The 17,581-nt window shown below is 38.4% G+C and overlaps 1 pseudogene across 1 annotated transcript in view; it reads right to left on the reverse strand.

Moving 5' to 3' along the window:
* LOC311114472 (protein jagged-1b-like) overlaps nt 1-11,999 on the reverse strand; it is a 100,275-nt pseudogene extending 88,276 nt beyond the window's left edge. Inside the window, exons 1-2 of the transcript in view lie at nt 11,636-11,999; nt 10,753-11,058 (exon numbers count right to left, since the gene is read on the reverse strand). The product of the transcript in view is annotated as a protein jagged-1b-like (transcript). The remainder of the gene's footprint in view (nt 1-10,752; nt 11,059-11,635) is intronic.
* Nucleotides 12,000-17,581: the final 5,582 nt, after the last annotated feature.

Consider the following 17,581-nt stretch of genomic DNA (forward strand, 5'->3'; position numbering starts at 1 on the left):
GTTTAACATGATTTTTGCAGCCAGGTCACCAGTGATACAAGTCATTATTCGACGTCCATCCATGTCTAAGGACGTCGGGAGATGACGTGGAAATGTGCCACAAGGAGCAACAGTGAGCGCTGTTACCTTCAAGTAGGGTGTTGTGGAAGGGGATGGCGAATGGGCTTAAGCATCTGCCTCTGGTGCCAAAGGTTGCATGTTCAAATCCAGTGAGTTCCCCCCCCCCCCCCCCTTTGTATTTTTTAAGCCTATCCCAAACCTTAACCATTACCTTAACCATTAGGAGTTAATACCTAACCTTGAGATTTCAGAGTTAACGCCTAAACGTAACCCTAAAAAAACGTACATTTGACATTTCGAACAACTTCGAAATGTTAAGTTTGAGAAACATGGATGAACGTCTAATTCTGACAAGAGACAGAGCTTGTTAGATTTTTGAATGACTACCTCATCTCTGTACCCCACACATACAATTATCTGTAAGGTTCCTCAGTCGAGCAGTGAATTTCAAACACAGATTCAACCATAAAGACCAGGGAGGTTTTCCAATGCCTCACAAAGAAGGGCACCTATTGGTAGATGGGTAAAAATACAATAAAAAGCAGACATTGACCATCCCTTTGAGCATGGTGAAGTTATTAATTACACTCTGGATGGTGTATCAATACACCCAGTCACTATGAAGATACAGGCGTCCTTCCTAACTCAGTTGCCGGAGAGGAAGGAAACTGCTCAGGGATTAAACCATGAGGCCAATGGTGACTTTAAAACAGTTACAGAGTTCAATGGCTGTGATAGGAGAAAACTGAGGACGGATCAACATTGTAGTATGAAAAATAATGTATGCACTCACTAACTGTAAGTCGCTCTGGATAAGAGCGTCTGCTAAATGACTAAAATGTAAATGTAGTTACTCCACAATACTAACCTAAATGACACAGTGAAAACAAGGAAGCCTGTACAGAATAAACAATATCCAAAACATGCATCCTGATTGCAACAAGGCACTAAAAGTAATTCTGCAAAATATGTGGCAAAGCAATTCACTTTTGTCCTGAAAACAAAGTGTTATGTTTCTGGGGCAAATCCAATACAACATATTACTGAGTACCACTCTCCATATTTTCAAGCATAGTGGTGGCTGCATCATGTTATGGGTATGCTTGTAATTGTTAAGGACTGGGGTGTTTTTCAGGAGCACAGGCAAAATCCTAGAGGAGACCCTGGTTCAGTCTGCTTTCCACCAGACACTGGGAGATGAATTCACCTTTCAGCAGGACAATAACCTAAAACACAAGGCCAAATCTACACTGGAATTGTTACCAAGAAGACAGTGAATGTTCCTGAGTGGCCGAGTTACAGTTTTGACTTCAATGTACTTGAAAATCTACGGCAAGACCTGAAAATGGTTGTCTAGCAATGATCAACAACCAATTTGACAGAGCTTGAAGAATTTAGAAAATAATAAATGGGCAGATATTGCACAATCCAGATGTGCAAAGATCTTAGAGACTTACCCAGAAAGACTCACAGCTGTAATCGCTGCCAAACGTGCTTCTACAAAGTATTGACTCAGGGGTTTGAACACTTACGCAAATGAGCTATTTCTGCATTTCATTTTGAATAAAAAATTAAAAATAAAATGTCACTCATTTTGGGGTATTGTGTGTAGATTTGTGAGAAAATCTATTTTGAATCCAGGCTGTAACAACAAAATGTGGAATGAGTCAAGGGGTATGAATACTTTCTGAAGGCACTGTATATAATGTTAGAAATGTCTCAATTTAGATTTTAGTTGGATTAATAGGTACACTTACCCAATTTATAATTATATTCCACAATTTCTGATATATCACGTCTTTTTATTTTCCTGCATTAGTAAAACCTGGATTATAACTCTACTACCATTCATTCCAATTAGACTGTTTTGGATTTCTCCCTGACCAATATGGCTTCCATTTTCACCCCAATCTGGAACTTTTAGGGTTAATGACACGGCTCCCTGACCAATATGGCTTCCATTAGGGCCGAGTTTCTATTATCTTCTCACGTAATCCAATTATAGTAGTTCCCTATTATAGTAGTATTATAGTAGTATTATAGTAGTTCCCTATTATAGTAGTATTATAGTAGTTCCCTATTATAGTAGTATTATAGTAGTTCCCTATTATAGTAGTATTATAGTAGTTCCCTATTATAGTAGTATTATAGTAGTTCCCTATTATAGTAATATTATAGTAGTTCCCTATTATAGTAGTATTATAGTAGTTCCCTATTAGAGTAGTATTATAGTAGTATTATAGTAGTTCCCTATTATAGTAGTATTATAGTAGTATTATAGTAGTTCCCTATTATAGTAGTATTATAGTAGTATTATAGTAGTTCCCTATTATAGTAGTATTATAGTAGTATTATAGTAGTTCCCTATTATAGTAGTATTATAGTAGTTCCCTATTATAGTAGTATTATAGTAGTTCCCTATTATAGTAGTATTATAGTAGTATTATAGTAGTATTATAGTAGTTCCCTATTATAGTAGTATTATAGTAGTATTATAGTAGTTCCCTATTTTAGTAGTTCCCTATTATAGTAGTATTATAGTAGTATTGTAGTAGTATTATAGTAGTATTGTAGTAGTATTGTAGTCGTTCCCTATTATGGTAGTATTATAGTAGTATTATAGTAGTTCCCTATTATAGTAGTATTATAGTAGTATTATAGTAGTTCCCTATTATTAGTAGTATTATAGTAGTTCCCTATTATTAGTAGTATTATAGTAGTTCCCTATTATAGTAGTATTATAGTAGTATTATAGTAGTATTATAGTAGTTCCCTATTATAGTAGTATTATAGTAGTATTATAGTAGTTCCCTATTATAGTAGTATTATAGTAGTTCCCTATTATAGTAGTATTATAGTAGTATTATAGTAGTTCCCTATTATAGTAGTATTATAGTAGTTCCCTATTTTAGTAGTTCCCTATTATAGTAGTATTATAGTAGTTCCCTATTATAGTAGTATTGTAGTAGTTCCCTATTTTAGTAGTTCCCTATTATAGTAGTATTATAGTAGTTCCCTATTATAGTAGTATTATAGTAGTTCCCTATTATAGTAGTATTATAGTAGTATTATAGTAGTTCCCTATTATAGTAGTATTATAGTAGTATTATAGTAGTTCCCTATTATAGTAGTATTATAGTAGTTCCCTATTAGAGTAGTATTATAGTAGTATTATAGTAGTTCCCTATTATAGTAGTATTATAGTAGTATTATAGTAGTATTATAGTAGTTCCCTATTATAGTAGTATTATAGTAGTTCCCTATTATAGTAGTATTATAGTAGTTCCCTATTATAGTAGTATTATAGTAGTTACCTATTATAGTAGTATTATAGTAGTATTATAGTAGTTCCCTATTATAGTAGTATATAGTAGTTCCCTATTATAGTAGTATTATAGTAGTTACCTATTATAGTAGTATTATAGTAGTTACCTATTATAGTAGTATTATAGTAGTATTATAGTAGTTCCCTATTATAGTAGTATTATAGTAGTTCCCTATTATAGTAGTATTATAGTAGTTCCCTATTTTAGTAGTTCCCTATTATAGTAGTATTATAGTAGTATTATAGTAGTTCCCGATTATAGTAGTATTATAGTAGTTCCTTTTTTTAGTAGTTCCCTATTATAGTAGTATTATAGTAGTTTATAGTAGTATTATAGTAGTTCCCTATTATTAGTAGTATTATAGTAGTTCCCTATTATAGTAGTATTATAGTAGTATTACAGTAGTTCCCTATTATAGTAGTATTATAGTAGTATTATAGTAGTTCCCTATTATAGTAATATTATAGTAGTTCCCTATTATAGTAGTATTATAGTAGTTCCCTATTATAGTAGTATTATAGTAGTTCCCTATTATAGTAGTATTATAGTAGTATTATAGTAGTTCCCTATTATAGTAGTATTATAGTAGTTCCCTATTTTAGTAGTTCCCTATTATAGTAGTATTATAGTAGTTCCCTATTATAGTAGTATTGTAGTAGTTCCCTATTTTAGTAGTTCCCTATTATAGTAGTATTATAGTAGTTCCCTATTATAGTAGTATTATAGTAGTATTATAGTAGTTCCCTATTATAGTAGTATTATAGTAGTTCCCTATTAGAGTAGTATTATAGTAGTATTATAGTAGTATTATAGTAGTTCCCTATTATAGTAGTATTATAGTAGTATTATAGTAGTTCCCTATTATAGTAGTATTATAGTAGTATTATAGTAGTATTATAGTAGTTCCCTATTATAGTAGTATTATAGTAGTTCCCTATTATAGTAGTATTATAGTAGTTACCTATTATAGTAGTATTATAGTAGTATTATAGTAGTTCCCTATTATAGTAGTATTATAGTAGTTCCCTATTATAGTAGTATTATAGTAGTTCCCTATTTTAGTAGTTCCCTATTATAGTAGTATTATAGTAGTATTATAGTAGTTCCCTATTTTAGTAGTTCCCTATTATAGTAGTATTATAGTAGTTCCCTATTATAGTAGTATTATAGTAGTATTATAGTAATATTATAGTAGTTCCCTATTATAGTAGTATTATAGTAGTATTGTAGTAGTTCCCTATTTTAGTAGTTCCCTATTATAGTAGTATTATAGTAGTTCCCTATTATAGTAGTATTATAGTAGTTCCCTATTATATTAGTATTATAGTAGTATTATAGTAGTTCCCTATTATAGTAGTATTATAGTAGTATTATAGTAGTTCCCTATTATAGTATTATTATAGTAGTTCCCTATTATAGTAGTATTATAGTAGTATTATAGTAGTTCCCTATTATAGTAGTATTATAGTAGTTCCCTATTAGAGTAGTATTATAGTAGTATTATAGTAGTTCCCTATTATAGTAGTATTATAGTAGTTTATAGTAGTATTATAGTAGTATTATAGTAGTTCCCTATTATAGTAGTATTATAGTAGTTCCCTATTATAGTAGTATTATAGTAGTTCCCTATTATAGTAGTATTATAGTAGTTCCCTATTATAGTAGTATTATAGTAGTATTATAGTATTATTATAGTATTATTATAGTAGTTCCCTATTATAGTAGTATTATAGTAGTATTATAGTAGTTCTCTATTATATTAGTATTATAGTAGTTCCCTATTATAGTAGTATTATAGTAGTATTATAGTAGTTCCCTATTATAGTAGTATTGTAGTAGTTCCCTATTATAGTAGTATTATAGTAGTTCCCTATTATAGTAGTATTATAGTAGTTCCCTATTATAGTAGTATTATAGTAGTTACCTATTATAGTAGTATTATAGTAGTATTATAGTAGTTCCCTATTATAGTAGTATTATAGTAGTTCCCTATTATAGTAGTATTATAGTAGTTCCCTATTTTAGTAGTTCCCTATTATAGTAGTATTATAGTAGTATTATAGTAGTTCCCTATTTTAGTAGTTCCCTATTATAGTAGTTCCCTATTATAGTAGTATTATAGTAGTTCCCTATTATAGTAGTATTATAGTAGTATTATAGTAGTTCCCTATTATAGTAGTATTATAGTAGTATTATAGTAGTATTATAGTAGTATTGTAGTAGTTCCCTATTTTAATAGTTCCCTATTATAGTAGTATTATAGTAGTTCCCTATTATAGTAGTATTATAGTAGTTCCCTATTATAGTAGTATTATAGTAGTATTATAGTAGTTCCCTATTATAGTAGTATTATAGTAGTATTATAGTAGTATTATAGTAGTATTATAGTAGTTCCCTATTATAGTATTATTATAGTAGTTCCCTATTATAGTAGTATTATAGTAGTATTATAGTAGTTCCCTATTATAGTAGTATTATAGTAGTTCCCTATTAGAGTAGTATTATAGTAGTATTATAGTAGTTCCCTATTATAGTAGTATTATAGTAGTTTATAGTAGTATTATAGTAGTATTATAGTAGTATTATAGCAGTTCCCTATTATAGTAGTATTATAGTAGTATTATAGTAGTTCCCTATTATAGTAGTATTATAGTAGTTCCCTATTATAGTAGTATTATAGTAGTTCCCTATTATAGTAGTATTATAGTAGTATTATAGTAGTATTATAGTATTATTATAGTAGTATTATAGTAGTTCCCTATTATAGTAGTATTATAGTAGTATTATAGTAGTATTATAGTAGTTCCCTATTACAGTAGTATTATAGTAGTATTATAGTAGTTCTCTATTATATTAGTATTATAGTAGTTCCCTATTATAGTAGTATTATAGTAGTATTATAGTAGTTCCCTATTATAGTAGTATTATAGTAGTTCCCTATTATAGTAGTATTATAGTAGTTACCTATTATAGTAGTATTATAGTAGTTCCCAATAGGCTGACAATATTAACCCATGGCTACATACGGTTAAATTTACTGAATATCAAGCCATTGTTCTAACACATGGCAGAAAGACATTGTGTGGGAAGCCAGGTAGCTACAATCAGCATTCAGTGTTCAGTGTTCAGTAATTCTAAAACCTGTTTAAATTCTCAGGTGGAAACAGCAGGTAGCCTACCCAATGATGATGCACCCACTGTTCTGGGAATCTGGGCTCTGAGCTAAAACACTAAACACTTATTCTGCTGACTGAGTAACAGCCAATATCTACACTGAACAAAAATATAAACGCAACAAGTGTTTTTGTTTTGTTTTTGGGGGATGGATCAGTTTAATATTGCAGATAGATTGTAACTTCCATCAATGTAATTGTCTGCATCACTTCCAATCCCCCATGTTTTTTTTTTATACATACATACATACATACATACATACATATTCTTTTAACAAATATATATACAGTGGGGGGAAAAAAGTATTTAGTCAGCCACCAATTGTGCAAGTTCTCCCACTTAAAAAGATGAGAGGCCTGTAATTTTCATCATAGGTACATGTCAACTATGACAGACAAATTGAGGAAAAAAAATCCAGAAAATCACATTGTACGATTTTTTATTAAATTATTTCTAATTTATGGTGGAAAATAAGTATTTGGTCACCTACAAACAAGCAAGATTTCTGGCTCTCACAGACCTGTAACTTCTTCTTTAAGAGGCTCCTCTGTCCTCCACTCATTACCTGTATTAATGGCACCTGTTTGAACTTGTTATCAGTATAAAAGACACCTGTCCACAACCTCAATCAGTCACACTCCAAACTCCACTATGGCCAAGACCAAAGAGCTGTCAAAGGACACCAGAAACTAAATTGTAGACCTGCACCAGGCTGGGAAGACTGAATCTGCAATAGGTAAGCAGCTTGGTTTGAAGAAATCAACTGTGGGAGCAATTATTAGGAAATGGAAGACATACAAGACCACTGATAATCTCCCTCGATCTGGGGCTCCACGCAAGATCTCACCCCGTGGGGTCAAAATGATCACAAGAACGGTGAGCAAAAAACCAAGAACCACAGGGGGGGACCTAGTGAATGACCTGCAGAGAGCTGGGACCAAAGTACCAAAGCCTACCATCAGTAACACACTACGCCGCCAGGGACTCAAATCCTGGAGTGCAAGACGTGTCCCCCTGCTTAAGCCAGTACATGTCCAGGCCCGTCTGAAGTTTGCTAGAGTGCATTTGGATGATCCAGAAGAGGACTGGGAGAATGTCATATGGTCAGATGAAACCAAAATAGAACTTTTTGGTAAAAACTCAACTCATCATGTTTGGAGGACAAAGAATGCTGAGTTGCATCCAAAGAACACCATACCTACTGTGAAGCATGGGGGTGGAAACATCATGCTTTGGGGCTTGTTTTCTGCAAAGGGACCAGGACGACTGATCCGTGTAAAGGAAAGAATTAATGGGGCCATGTTTCGTGAGATTTTGAGTGAAAACCTCCTTCCATCAGCAAGGGCATTGAAGATGAAACGTGGCTGGGTCTTTCAGCATGACAATGATCCCAAACACACCGCCCGGGCAACGAAGAAGTGGCTTCGTAAGAAGCATTTCAAGGTCCTGGAGTGGCCTAGCCAGTCTCCAGATCTCAACCCCATAGAAAATCTTTGGAGGGAGTTGAAAGTCCATGTTGCCCAGCGACAGCCCCAAAACATCACTGCTCTAGAGGAGATCTGCATGGAGGAATGGGACAAAATACCAGTAACAGTGTGTGAAAACCTTGTGAAGACTTACAGAAAACGTTTGACCTGTGTCATTGCCAACAAAGGGTATATAACAAAGTATTGAGAAACTTTTGTTATTGACCAAATACTTATTTTCCACCATAATTTGCAAATAAATTCATAAAAAATCCTACAATGTGATTTTCTGGATTTTTTTTTCTCATTTTGCCTGTCATAGTTGACGTGAACCTATGATGAAAATTACAGGCCTCTCTCATCTTTTTAAGTGGGAGAACTTTCACAATTGGTGGCTGACTAAATACTTTTTTTCCCCACTGTATATATATACACACTGCTCAAAAAAATAAAGGGAACACTAAAATAACACATCTTAGATCTGAATGAATGAAATAATCTTATTAAATACTTTTTTCTTTACATAGTTGAATGTGCTGACAACAAAATCACACAAAAATTATCAATGGAAATCAAATGTATCAACCCATGGAGGTCTGGATTTGGAGTCACCCTCAAAATTAAAGTGGAAAACCACACTACAGGCTGATCCCACTTTGATGTAATGTCCTTAAAACAAGTCAAAATGAGGCTCAGTAGTGTGTGTGGCCTCCAAGTGCCTGTATGACCTCCCTACAACGCCTGGGCATGCTCCTGATGAGGTGGCGGTTGGTCTCCTGAGGGATCTCCTCCCAGACCTGGACTAAAGCATCCGCCAACTCCTGGACAGTCTGTGGTGCAATGTGGCGTTGGTGGATGGAGCGAGACATGATGTCCCAGATGTGCTCAATTTGATTCAGGTCTGGGGAACGGGCGGGCCAGTCCATAGCATCAATGCCTTCCTCTTGCAGGAACTGCTGACACAATCCAGCCACATGAGGTCTAGCATTGTCTTGCATTAGGAGGAACCCAGGGCCAACCGCACCAGCATATGGTCTCACAAGGGGTCTGAGGATCTCATCTCGGTACCTAATGGCAGTCAGGCTACCTCTGGCGAGCACATGGAGGGCTGTGTGGCCCCCCAAAGAAATGCCACCCCACACCATGACTGACCCACCGCCAAACCGGTCATGCTGGAGGATGTTGCAGGCAGCAGAACGTTCTCCACGGCGTCTCCAGACTCTGTCACGTCTGTCACATGTGCTCAGTGTGAACCTGCTTACATCTGTGAAGAGCACAGGGCGCCAGTGGCGAATTTGCCAATCTTGGTGTTCTCTGGCAAATGCCAAACGTCCTGCACGGTGTTGGGCTGTAAGCACAACCCCCACCTGTGGAAGTCGGGCCCTCATATCACCCTCATGGAGTCTGTTTCTGACCGTTTGAGCAGACACATGCACATTTGTGGCCTGCTGGAGGTCATTTTGCAGGGCTCTGGCAGTGCTCCTCCTGCTCCTCCTTGCACAAAGGCGGAGGTAGCGGTCCTGCTGCTGGGTTGTTGCCCTCCTACGGCCTCCTCCACGTCTCCTGATATACTGGCCTGTCTCTTGGTAGCGCCTCCATGCTCTGGACACTACGCTGACAGACACAGCAAACCTTCTTGCCACAGCTCGCATTGATGTGCCATCCTGGATGAGCTGCACTACCTGAGCCACTTGTGTGGGTTCTAGACTCCGTCTCATGCTACCACTAGAGTGAAAGCACCGCCAGCATTCAAAAGTGACCAAAACATCAGCCAGGAAGCATAGGAACTGAGAAGTGGTCTGTGATCACCACCTGCAAAACCAGTCCTTTATTGGGGGTGTCTTGCTAATTGCCTATAATTTCCACCTGTTGTCTATTCCATTTGCACAACAGCATGTGAAATGTATTGTCAATCAGTGTTGCTTCCTAAGTGGACAGTTTGATTTCACAGAAGTGTGATTGACTTGGAGTTACATTGTGTTGTTTAAGTGTTCCCTTAATTTTTTGGAGCAGAGTATAATATGCCATTTAGCAGACGCTTTTATCCAAAGCAACTTACAGTCATGTGAACATACATTTTTACGTATGGATGGTCCCGGGGATCGAACCCACTACCCTGGCGTTACAAGCGCCATGCTCTACCAATTGAGCTACAGAGGACCACTTGGAGCCAGCTGAATAAAGGGTGGAGTCCTCTGACAACGTGGGGCCAGCTGAATAACGGAACTCCATGGGGCCACATCTGCCAGATGTTATTGGAAACAGAATGCTCCCAATGAATAAATCAATAAAAAAAAATGGGAAACTTCTTCCTATGTCCACAATAATCCATATTTCTAGCATAATGACTGGCATAATTGAAATTGTGGATTATGACAATTTCACACCTGTGGTCTGGTCAATTAGCTAATGAGGACGCCATGGAGGTCCCCGATGTCAAATGACTTTATTGTAGGTAGGTTGACAGACAATATGCAACATTATTCATTCTCTATTTTTTCTTCTTGCTGGACTAGACAAGTGATTGATTGGCAGTATCATTGCAAATACAACCGTGCCAAGGTTAACACCACCTAGCACCTTGCGACAAGCAATCCTTTTCGTAATTGTTTTTTTTTTTCTCACCAAAAATGATTATGGTTAATCATTGAGAGAGTGGTTAGCCTGTTTTAACAGTCTAGCCTAATGAGTTTAGGTCACAGAAGAGTTATAAGATAGCTACTTACTGGCCAGGCAAAACTGAACGGCAAAACAATCCTGGATCTTTCATTCCTCGCCGAGCTCTTCAAAGAAAATCCATTCGCTCCCAGGACAGGCGTAGATCCGGACCCGAAGCTACAAGGTCCCGCAGCCGAGACCCGCGACTGGTATTCCTTCAAACACACTTTAAAATACGTATCACACTCATCCATCCTGCATTTCCGATCCCCGCCGTTCCGTGAACCGTCACAACACAGCAAGTTAAGAAGCTCCCGGTTCTGGTTGTTCATCGATAAGATTTCCAACTCGAACTGACCCGTTCCCTCCGCCACCTGTCGGTAAAGCAGAACGAACAAACGGTGAAACCGCTGGACATTGAGAGTGATCATGTTGCCGGCCCAGGCATCCTGCTCAGCTTACTTTGCAGAAAACTATAAAAGCAAAAACTGTAGCTGAGAATTCTCAGCTCCACGATACCATTGAGATGTTATTATGTGATGTACGTATCGTGGAGTTAAAATCTCAGCTAAGCAAACTGATAAATTATGCACTGATAAATAGTCAGCTAGCAAAACTCCAGAAACATTGGTGCAAGCGCCTCTACAAAAGTTGTAAACTATGGATAATATATATATATAAAAACGAATTGAGCCGTAAAGTTATCGAAAACAAAACTCAAAACGGGCTTGGTGAAGAGGGGTTGCACCGGATCAATGCAGGCAACGAGCCAACCACACTGATAAATACCCACACAACCATTGAACTTCGAGACTCTAGCTATACATTTCCCACTCCTAACGTGATGTTTTAGCTAGTCGAAATTAAAAGTAGCCTACTGAAGAATCAATGCGTCCACGGTAGCCCTCTGATCATATCCCTCACTATGCAACGGTAAAGTAATCCACATACCTTTGCATGAAACCACAACAATAACGCATGTAAGCAAAAAGCAGCAACGCCAACCGAGCCCAGTCTCAAAATCATGCCTCTGGTTTTGCCTTGCCGCTCCGCTTGGAAACTAAACGGTGTCTGGCCGAGTCACAGCACCAATGCAATTCTCCAATTTAAACATGCACGGAGTAAAGAACAAGACTTTCTCCAACGAGCCACAGCTTTGCAACACAGAGGAAAAATGCTTCCTTTTGCGTCTGTCTGCTCAAATTCTGCTAGTTAGTTCGTCTCGTTATATTCCTTTTCTATGCATTTAGTTACTTGCAGCGAAAAGTCTTTAGCTACACGTCAACCATGCAGGTTGCTGTCCTCTTGTCTGTCCACATCTAAACCGGCAGCTGGTTGAAGGACTCCGGAAGGAGGCGGGTAGAACCCTGACAGACATGTATATTCATGAGGAGGAGGAGTAGAAGACCACGCCTCTTTGTTGTATTTTGAGGAGCCTTGTTCTACTGTTATGAATTGCAATTCCTACAATATGTTGCAAATTGCAATTCGTACAAATATTTCACGAATTTGCTGAAAAACGTATGTTATGTTACGAATTCAAATTCGTTGTGGCTAACGTTGACTAGGTGGCTAAGGCTAACGTTAGCTAGCTGGCTAATGTTAGCTGAGCTAGGCCTTAGGGTGTGTGTTAGCTATAGGGTTAGGAGTTAGGTTAAGGTTAGAGTTAGGGGAAGGGTTAGCTAACATGCTAGCTAAGTAGTTGCAAAGTAGCTACAGAGTAGCAAGTAGTTGCTAAAGTTGTCCATGATGAGATTCAAACACGCAAACTTTTGGTTGCTAGAGGTTCCCATTATACGCCCACCCATCAATCCACCCCGACCAACCACTCCCATTATACGCCCACCCATCAATCCACCCCGACCAACCACTCCCATTATACGCCCACCCATCAATCCACCCCGACCAACCACTCCCATTATACGCCCACCCATCAATCCACCCCGACCAACCACTCCCATTATACGCCCACCCATCAATCCACCCCGACCAACCACTCCCATTATACGCCCACCCATCAATCCACCCCGACCAACCACTCCCATTATACGCCCACCCATCAATCCACCCCGACCAACCACTCCCATTATACGCCCACCCATCAATCCACCCCGACCAACCACTCCCATTATACGCCCACCCATCAATCCACCCCGACCAACCACTCTAGTTACATGTTTTCCATAAGTAACCTTGTGTCTTATGTAACCAAATATAACACATCATACTAATTTGAGTGTCCCGTATTTACGTTTACTAGTCTATGAGACCAGGCTGACTGGACTGGTGTTCAAACCTATGAGTTATGATTATGCAAGAAAAAAAACATTTGAGTTGAAAAACTATTAGAAAAAATGAGAGGAAACAGTTTGTAAATTAATTGTAAATTAATTTCATGTTTTTCCCAACGTCAACTTCAAAATCTGCCTAAAAAGTAGGTTAAAGTACATGATATCAATATTTTCCTTCATGCATATTTAACAAGTTATGTACAATATGTGCTTATCAAAAAAGCTGATGAATTATCCCCATGAGTGAGTCTGAGAATTCAGATTATGTAGAAAATCAACTTGGAGAAATTCCCAACTTCTGGCACATTATTTGTTCTTTGTGATGTGGAATACTGATAAGGTCTAAAAAACCAGTGTCCTATCAAATCAAATCAAATATTATTTGCCACATGCGCCGAATACAACAGGTGTAGACATTACCGTGAAATGCTTACTTACAGCCCTTAACCAACAATGTATTTTTTTTCTCATAAAAAAGTAAAATAAAACAACAACAACAAAAAAGTGTTGAGAAAAAAAGAGCAGAAGTAAAATAAAATAACAGTAGGGAGGCTATATATACAGGGGGGGTACCGGTGCAGAGTCAATGTGCGGGGGCACCGGCTAGTTGAGGTAGTTGAGGTAATATGTACATGTGGGTAGAGTTAAAGTGACTATGCATAAATAATTAACAGAGTAGCAGCAGCGTAAATAGATGGGGTGGGGGTGGGGGGGCAGTGCAAATAGTCCGGGTAGCCATGATTAGCTGTTCAGGAGTCTTATGGCTTGGGGGTAGAAGCTGTTGAGAAGTCTTTTGGACCTAGACTTGGCACTCCGGTACCGCTTGCCATGCGGTAGCAGAGAGAACAGTCTATGACTAGGGTGGCTGGAGTCTTTGACACATTTTTTTGGGGCCTTCCTCTGACACCGCCTGGTATAGCGGTCCTGGATGGCAGGAAGCTTGGCCCCAGTGATGTACTGGGCCGTACGCACTACCCTCTGTAGTGCCTTGCGGTCGGAGGCCGAGCAGTTGCCATACCAGGCGGTGATGCAACCAGTCAGGGCTTTTTGAGGATCTGAGGACCCATGCCAAATCTCAGTGTTCTGAAAACGTAAGAGTTCGAGTTTTATTTTTATTATGAGGAGATAGAAACGAGGATCTCGCCCCTCTCTCTCTCTCTCTCTCTCTCTCTCTCTCTCTCTCTCTCTCTCTCTCTCTCTCTCTCTCTCTCTCTCTCTCTCTGTGTCTCTCTCTCTCTCTGTCTCTCTCTCTCTCTCTCTCTCTCTCTCTCTGTCTCTCTCTCTCTCTCTCTCTCTCACTGTCTGTCTCTCTCTCTTTATTTACTTGGTATTTCATTACTTTAACAGAACGTTTCCTAAACGTTCAAATGTGGTTACATTTCATTTCAAATGTGGGTAATGTTCTAGGAACGTTCTCCAACTGGTTTGACATTGGGAACGTTCTCAAATAGTTCTGAGAAAGTTAAGAAACAACATTCTTCTGTGGGAATTTCAGTACTTCAGCATAACATTTCCTACAGGTTTCCTCATGGTTCTATTTAAAGTCATGTTCTCAAATTGTTCCAAAAATATAAAGAAAACTTTCCATAAAAACCACAAGAAAACTTTAATAATGTTCAGGGAACGTTCAAAAAATGTTATTTAAAAACATATACATTCCGTTCTCAGCATCAACAAAACTCTCTCTATCCTCTATCTTGTTAAGTGTGTTCAGGTGTTTTGGCCACGCCCACTAATTGGCCACACCTGATCTTAATGAGTTCCTGTTTCCTTTGAAATGGGGTCTGTTTGACTAAAATTATCAGCTTTGTGTGTCACGCTAGCTCCATCCTGGTGGTGCAGTAGAGTAATGACATGGATTGGGGAGAAAAACAAAACAAACATAAAAATAACAACAAAATAAAATATCAGGAGATCAGGTTTGAATCTGACTGATGTCACAATAAAAAAATAAATTAATTTCCATGTGTCCTACCTGTGCTTGAAAAAAAAAAAAAAAAAGGTGTACCCAAATAAGCTAGCAGTGTTATTAAAAGTCTTATTGAAACATTCAGTGAAAGTTTTAAGGATGTTATTAAAAAACCTCCAAATAGCCTATAATTTCTGTTGTCAGAGCATTAATAAATCTTCCAGAAAAAAACTTTAAAGGAACCAGAGTAAAACATTTTCAGAACCTCCCTGTAACCTAAAAATAAATGTTCCCAGAACAAAAGTTGTTTTTCCAGTCAGGAAATAATAAGGCTTAGTTTCAACAACCAATGTGAAACCAAAAACATCAGTTTCCACAACTTCAAAGGAACCAAAGGGTGCAAACTGGGTAACACCTGTGAAATGGTCAATTGTCCCAAAGCACAATAACTAATGCTGCATGTTATCTCACACATCCCGTTATATGATGACAGATCTACATTACCATTTCTGTTTATGTAGTCTGACCACGAGAGATTATGTATGAATCTACCTCAACCACTCCAGTACCCCTGAACATTGAATAAGGGACTGACCTGTATATCCAACCACTCCAGTACCCCTGCACATTGAATAAGGTACTGACCTGTATATCCAACCACTCCAGTACCCCTGCACATTGAATAAGGTACTGGGACTGACCTGTATATACAACCACTCCAGTACCCCTGCATATTGAATAAGGTACTGACCTGTATATCCAACCACTCCAGTACCCCTGCACATTGAATAAAGTACTGGGACTGACCTGTATATTCAACCACTCCAGTACCCCTGCACATTGAATAAGGTACTGACACTGACCTGTATATCCAACCACTCCAGTACCCCTGCACATTGAATAAGGTACTGACACTGACCTGTATATACAACCACTCCAGTACCCCTGCAAATTGAATAAGGTACTGACACTGACCTGTATATACAACCACTCCAGTACCCCTGAACATTGAATAAGGTACTGACCTGTATATTCAACCACTCCAGTACCCCTGAACATTGAATAAGGTACTGACCTGTATATCCAACCACTCCAGTACCCCTGCACATTGAATAAAGTACTGGGACTGACCTGTATATTCAACCACTCCAGTACCCCTGAACATTGAATAAGGTACTGACACTGTCCTGTATATACAACCACTCCAGTACCCCTGCCATTGAATAAGGTACTGACACTGATCTGTATATATAACCACTCCAGTACCCCTGCACATTGAATAAGGTACTGACACTGACCTGTATATACAACCACTCCAGTACCCCTGCCTATTGAATAAGGTACTGACACTGATCTGTATATACAACCACTCCAGTACCCCTGCACATTGAATAAGGTACTGACACTGACCTGTATATACAACCACTCCAGTACCCCTGCCATTGAATAAGGTACTGACCTGTATATTCAACCACTCCAGTACCCCTGCACATTGAATAAGGTACTGACACTGACCTGTATATCCAACCACTCCAGTACCCCTGAAAATTGAATAAGGTACTGACCTGTATATCCAACCACTCCAGTACCCCTGAACATTGAATAAGGTACTGACACTGACCTGTATATCCAACCACTCCAGTACCCCTGCACATTGAATAAGGTACTGACACTGACCTGTATATACAACCACTCCAGTACCCCTGCACATTGAATAAGGTACTGACACTGACCTGTATATACAACCACTCCAGTACCCCAGCACATTGAATAAGGTACTGACACTGACCTGTATATACAACCACTCCAGTACCCCTGCACATTGAATAAGGTACTGACACTGACCTGTATATACAACCACTCCAGTACCCCAGCACATTGAATAAGGTACTGACCTGTATATCCAACCACTCCAGTACCCCTGCCATTGAATAAGGTACTGGCACTGACCTGTATATACAACCACTCCAGTACCCCTGCACATTGAATAAGGTACTGACACTGACCTGTATATTCAACCACTCTAGTACCCCTGCACATTGAATAAGGTACTGACACTGACCTGTATATACAACCACTCCAGTACCCCTGCCATTGAATAAGGTACTGACACTGACCTGTATATCCAACCACTCCAGTACCCCTGCACATTGAATAAGGTACTGGGACTGACCTGTATATACAACCACTCCAGTACTCTTGCACATTGAATAAGGTACTGACACTGACCTGTATATTCAACCACTCCAGTACCCCTGCACATTGAATAAGGTACTGACACTGACCTGTATATCCAACCACTCCAGTATCCCTGCACATTGAATAGGGTACATGGACTGACCTGTATATACAACCACTCCAGTACCCCTGCACATTGAATAAGGTACTGGGACTGACCTGTATATTCAACCACTCCAGTACCCCTGCCATTGAATAAGGTACTGACACTGACCTGTATATCCAACCACTCCAGTATCCCTGCACATTGAATAGGGTACTGACACTGACCTGTATATTCAACCACTCCAGTACCCCTGCACATTGAATAAGGTACTGACACTGACCTGTATATCCAACCACTCCAGTATCCCTGCACATTGAATAAGGTACTGGGACTGACCTGTATATTCAACCACTCCAGTACCCCTGCCATTGAATAAGGTACTGACCTGTATATTCAACTACTCCAGTACCCCT

Source organism: Coregonus lavaretus (assembly GCF_964263955.1).
Source record: "Coregonus lavaretus genome assembly, contig: HAP1_SCAFFOLD_737, whole genome shotgun sequence".
In the NCBI taxonomy this organism is placed as follows: domain Eukaryota; kingdom Metazoa; phylum Chordata; class Actinopteri; order Salmoniformes; family Salmonidae; genus Coregonus; species Coregonus lavaretus.